Source organism: Dreissena polymorpha, chromosome 7 (genome assembly GCF_020536995.1).
Source record: "Dreissena polymorpha isolate Duluth1 chromosome 7, UMN_Dpol_1.0, whole genome shotgun sequence".
NCBI classification, from domain to species: domain Eukaryota; kingdom Metazoa; phylum Mollusca; class Bivalvia; order Myida; family Dreissenidae; genus Dreissena; species Dreissena polymorpha.
Genome location: NC_068361.1, coordinates 16,014,990 through 16,021,151, shown reverse-complemented (window position 1 = coordinate 16,021,151; position 6,162 = coordinate 16,014,990). Strand labels below are relative to the sequence as shown.

Below are 6,162 nucleotides of genomic sequence, written 5' to 3'. Positions count from 1 at the left end.
TATACTATTAGGTTAAATAATAGATAACGCAAAACAAAATCATGTCATATCGATGATCAAAAGGTCAACGGGGTGCAGCATACTGTCATAAATGAAATTCTGCAAGGTTTTCATACGCCCTTTTCCTCTCTTGCAACAAAAACGGAAAACACACAGTTCGACAACATATACCATGTACTTGTTCATAATGAACTATCACATATTAAGGACTTAGTGAAGGATCGAGGCGTTAGTATAATAACTGAAGAAAAACTTAAAAAAAACGATTAAAAACATTAATAAGGTTAAATCTGTCGACTTCTATGGGCTGACAATCGAAAGTATCTTGAAAGGGGGAAAACACTTACACAATGTACTTTAATACTTACTATTCTGAAACTCGGGACAATCCCAACTTTCTACAAGATTAGATTATTAACACCTGTTTTCAAAATCCATGAAGAACGCTCTGACGTGTGCAACTTCCGGGAATTACAGTTCTACCAGTTATAGAGAAGATACTAGAATTGGTGATTAGCAATTGAATCTCACCTACCCTCAGCGAAAAACAGAGCCCATATCAGCGAGGATTCACACCGAACACCTCGCCACTACACGCTTCTCTGATTGTGGAGGAACTAACAAGAGAATGGAAGGACGGCGGTGAGCCTTTGAATCTGATATTCCTTGATGCAAAGCGGCCTTCGACGTCGTTGAGCATAACCACCTACTTCGAAATGTATACCATGCTGGAATAACTGACAGGCACTGGTCAATCATACAAAGTATCCATAAAGATGCAAGACGTATAGTCAAATAGAAATGGGGAGTTGTCAGAGCCTTTCAACATAAATCTAGGAGTGCGTCAGGGAGGGGTGCTCAGTACAGAACTATATAAAGTCTACATATACCAACTTTAACTGCGTTTGGAATCCGCAAATCTTTGGTGCCCGATAGGAACTATTAAGTACAATGCAAGTGCTTGTGCAGATGATATTACTATTATGCCAAATCCCCAGAAGACGCCAAAAATCGTATAAGTATGGCTGAGGACTTTTCCAAATGCGAAAGACATATACTTCAGCCAAAGAAAACAGAAGCTCTCTTAGTACTCCCATCTGGAAAAACAAAACATGAAGATAATGAGTTCTTAATATATGACAATACAATCAAAAGTCCTCCTGTAGTACACATCTAAGATTTCTGCGAGCAACTACACTGAAAGGAACTGCTGAACATAAGGTAAATAACAACATCCGAAGAAGAGCTGTGTACAGCATCATGTCAAGTGGATTCCATGTTGTAGGAGGACTAGATGCACGATCAGCACTACACGCTCTCAAAATGTCAGTCTCATCTTGTATGGAAGGGAATATCCGCCAGTCCATTCATGTTGCCAAATGACAATAACATATTGCTTATTGACATTTGCATACTGCTGAATGACAATTGCATACTGCTAAATTACAATTGTATTTTGCTTTATTTTATTTGTTACAAAATAATTGCGTCTTCCTTACGTCTTTATGCTTGTTTCTATCAGTAAGTGAAATATTGATTGCATACTTCTTTTTAATGTTTACTCGATGTATGTTTATCATGTATTCTCTCGTGTAAATGACAAACGAATTATTTATGTTAAATTGTTCATGTGGCTATCTTCTTGTTGCTGAAATATTATCATTTCAATACTTAGTATTGCTAGAAAATGGCATATTTTGTAAGTTCTACTAAGCGAAATGAATAAGCACAAGGCAGCAGCTCACATGAAGTAAGCCGAATACCGAATGCATTAAGACGAATGCATTAGTAATACTGAATTCATACACGACGGAGAACCAGAGTTGTCGGTCGTTCACGGTACTTTTCGTAAACGGTTAATATTTAGAACGGGGTTGTATTATATATCTACCAAATAAATTACTCTTCCGCGTCGTTTCGAACGTATTTTCCACTGTTCTTATTCAGGTAAAGGTTACTTGTTTAGTGTACTTGTTGATTAGGTAAATTGCATACGAATTTAATCCCCATTTCGAACGTTGAGTTGTCATTTGGTTTGTGATTAAGGTCTATTTGAAGTTAATGGACGTAATCTTGTTTTCATTTGTAAACACGCCAAACGTCCCTTAGTATTGTTGTAACGAAAGTGGGTTACGATGATCAAAACGTCTAACTGTTGGCTTATTTGAATTTAACTATTAATTTCATTCTGTTACCATCGCATATCTTCGTAACACTGTCATTTATCTAATCACATCGGTTGATACCTAGGTTGGTAAAATTGTATCTTATTCAAATGATTCTTTTTAATTGTTTTTTACTAGTTTATCCCCAATACGGCATGGAAATTCATGCAAAGAGCTAATTAAAATGGATATCAATGTGAGAAAATAAGTATGCACAGTTACCTCATTTACGAACAAAAATAATAATGTTTTCTGGAATTAAATGGTTTCTCTTTTTCATTTCAAATGTTTATATTTCGGATACTGTTTTATACTATTATCAATATATGTTGACAATCTTACACTTGTTTCTGTATATTGGGTACGAGATGTCTTTGGATAGGTACCAGTTGACCAAAAACAGGTATAAGTTGACCAAAATGAGTTTGAGTTGATCACAGTATGTGTTGAAAAGTTACCTAACAGGTGTCTTCAAACAGACACATTTAATGAAGATGTTTCTTGTATAGACTTAAATGGTAGATCGATCTTATTTTTCTTTGCATCTATAATGTGTAGCTCAGTGACCCAGTTAATGTTTTCGGTTTGTAACTCAGGGGTCCTGGGTTCGATCCTCACGTGCGGTGCTGAATTTTTTCATGGGAGTTTCCTCTGGCCAGACTGCAGAGCTCTAGCCGGGTACTGGTGAAAGCCAGGAAGCATAATTAAGTGAATCTTCGCCTTAATGTTAGTTAAATACACGGGCAAAAACACCATAAAACAAACACATCAAGATGTTAGTACATGTAGGATAATGGGGGGTTGAATATTTCCCATAAAGATGGTACTTAGATGATCAAAGCAGATAAGATCATATTTCTGTGAAAAATGTATAGAAACTTACATCAGCAAGTGCAATATCTGGCTACGTAACAGTTATTATCTCTCAAATCTATGATTATACACATAATGGTGACTTGTTTTTATAAATAAAAAATAATGTACATGAATACATTTGCAGATATGAGCAAACAGCAAACAGCAGCTGCTCTTTTAAGGCAGGCAGCAGATTTGTTGAATGTCAACACATGTGACAGGAGTACACAATACCAGCACCTGCACCACTAGCAGCACCAGTAACCTCTGTCAGTAGCACTAGTTCTGCAAAGGCAATGTTTGCACCCGACAGTAAAAGAAGGTGGCATGGACATGCAAATACAGGAACTGTGGCAGTGTCAGCCATTGGACCATTACACCGATGTGTAATCTGGTAGGCATCACTAAAGAGGCCTGTGCTAGATATTTTGGAACTACAGTCTACACCACACTAATTCTTTTTTAATGTAAAGATTTCTATTGTTTCATAATATTCATGCATATACATCTTATTTTACTGTGCAAACTTAAAGAAGTCATTTATTATTGGATACTTCCTAATTATTGGTTACAAGACCTTCCTGTACTTTCAATTTGTTCTTGAAACTCCCTACATAATTAATGATTAGAAAAAATGCTTTTAGCAGCTAACTCTATAAAGGTTTATGGAATGAGTTCCATAGTTTAGGATATTTCAAACATAATAAAATAATTCCCAAGTGTACCCGTCCTTTTTCCAATTAGGCAAAGACATCGCTGCAATACAGAAAATCAGATTCCAGAACACGGCACTTATAAGTACTGTATACAAATTAACATATGTATCAAGTTGAGTCAGGTTCAAACTGCACAGGTTATACAGGTAACTCTGGTGGTATCAGTTATAGAATTAAAATGTTTTTTGCCCGTAAAATCCAAGGTAAATAACTATAATAAGTTATCATTTATACAATTGCATATACTTAACGTTTCTTAATACGGCCTAAACTCGTGTATACATCAAGCAAAATATTAAATGATTTCAACCTTAAAGAGCCAAATGTGTTTCATTCACTTCCCTACTGTAAATGCAGGTTCCTGGTTACAACTAATGACCACCTGTTGAAGGAGCTAGACGTAACCAGGGAGAGACACCAGCACAAAGGTGAATCAGATTAATTGGAGCTACAAGCAGCTTAAGAAAAAGCTTCAGGGACCAGTCTAAATGTTCTGATAATGATAATAGTGTGTTATGTGTTTTATTGCTAAGAATTTTGGCTACTCGGTATCTTAAGTGGTATTTTATCAACATTTAGAAAACAATAAGGCCAATCGTAATAAGAAATATTCTGCTGGAACATATTGAACTGTTTATTTAATCATGCAGCAATTTGTTGTTTGCCATTTGATCATTTGGCATGCTTAAGCACAACATAATATTAGAGAAATTGATTTATTTCACATTATTTTACTTATCTTGCAATGATTTTACAAGCATCTTTTTCACACATCTTGTAGATTGGTAAGCATATATTTTCTTGCTAGATTTCAATGGTGTAGTTTTTTAGTAACAATGTCTAGCCTTTCTAGTTTGTTGTGCTGACATTTAGACATTAGTTATAATTTGTTTGCAGCGAACAGCCTAGGTTAAGTAGACCTGGTACATGTATTCAATCAAATTGAGCCGCGTTCTGGAGAAATTGACTTTATGCATGTGTGTGAAATGTCGTCCCAGATTAGCTTATGTGGTCCACACATGCTTATCTGGGACAACACTTTCGGCGTAGACTGGATTTTCTTTTTCAAAATACTTTCTTTGAACGAAAAATCTCATAAAACCAGAAAGTGTCTTCCCTGATTAGCCTGTGCGGACCGTACAAGTTAATCTGCGACAACACTTTAGGAACATGCATTAAACCCCATTTTCCCAGAGCAAAGGTCAATTGTATTTATTTCCTTTCAATATTTACATGCCCTTTTTTTTAGGATCATACAGATTCTAAATGCCTATTCATTGTAGGCTGAATATTCAGGTATAACCAAAAAGTGTCATTTATTTTTGTTAAGACAGGGCCCTGAATTCTAGCATTTAATGAGGTTATGTGCTTTTCCACACTTATTATATGTCTTTTATAAGTAAAAGGTGAACACTAGCAACAATATACTTTGCTACCAGAATGTTTTCCATATATATTACTTCTTTTACATGAAATAAGTTAACATGTGTAAAAAAAAGTTTGGCAAACAAAATGATGGGTATTAAGTTCTTTGTGATTTTATGCATTTATTTTACACAAATTATAAAACCATGATGAAATATATGTAATTAACAAATATAAATCAGTTTATTTATTGTTCATCCAGGCATATACATATAACCAGACAGTAGTGCAATCTCACATGTATATGTAGGTTTTTAACTTATATTGCACCAGTGTATAGATTGTTTTGAAAACAATTGTATGATCATGTTAAAGTTGCATATGTCTAGTCATTAGCAGTATGTGTGGGATACACTAGCAACAGGACCAGAGTGATCATTTTGTTTTCAGATGATGTTTATTTAATGTGTGTTTCATCCTTATATTTATTTAACCAGTGTGCCATGTAATACATATATTTCCTAATAAAATTTAAAAAAAGGTTATTCAGTATTTAGATTATGTTGACACGCTATTTCATCATGGATGGCTTCATCCACAGTCATTACAGGACACACAGCAGCAACAAAATTGAGCCAAGGTCTGGTAAAATGGGTCTTAATGCATGTGTGTCAAGTGTTAATCAGGGCAAATCAGCGATGACATTTAACCTAAATGGAATTGTGCGATAAAAAAGTCTCTGGCGGAAAGTGTTGTCCCTGATAAGCCTGTGCTGACGGTACAGGATAATCTGAGAAAACATTTTGAGCAGATGCATTGAGTCCAATTTTCCCAGAGCCTGACTCAAATGTTAAAGAAATGCACTATTAAAAATATATTCAACGAAGAGCAGTAATAGTGGTTTGCAATTTATTGAAAATCTCATAATTGTTCAAATAAAAAAGATTTATTCATTATTTACAACAAGATGCAATCATCTTTCCAAAACAACAACACAAATGGCATTTCTTGTAAACTTTAAAAGGCTATTCACACTATATGATAAATTAAACTGGTATTTA

General features: G+C 34.9%; 1 long non-coding RNA gene across 1 annotated transcript; it reads left to right on the top strand.

Moving 5' to 3' along the window:
• Positions 1-1,813: 1,813 nt before the first annotated feature.
• Positions 1,814-5,646, top strand: LOC127840088 (uncharacterized). Its single transcript, XR_008030391.1, has 3 exons — positions 1,814-1,947; positions 3,166-3,414; positions 4,094-5,646. It is a non-coding gene; the product is annotated as an uncharacterized LOC127840088 (long non-coding RNA).
• The last annotated feature ends 516 nt before the right edge of the window (positions 5,647-6,162 follow it).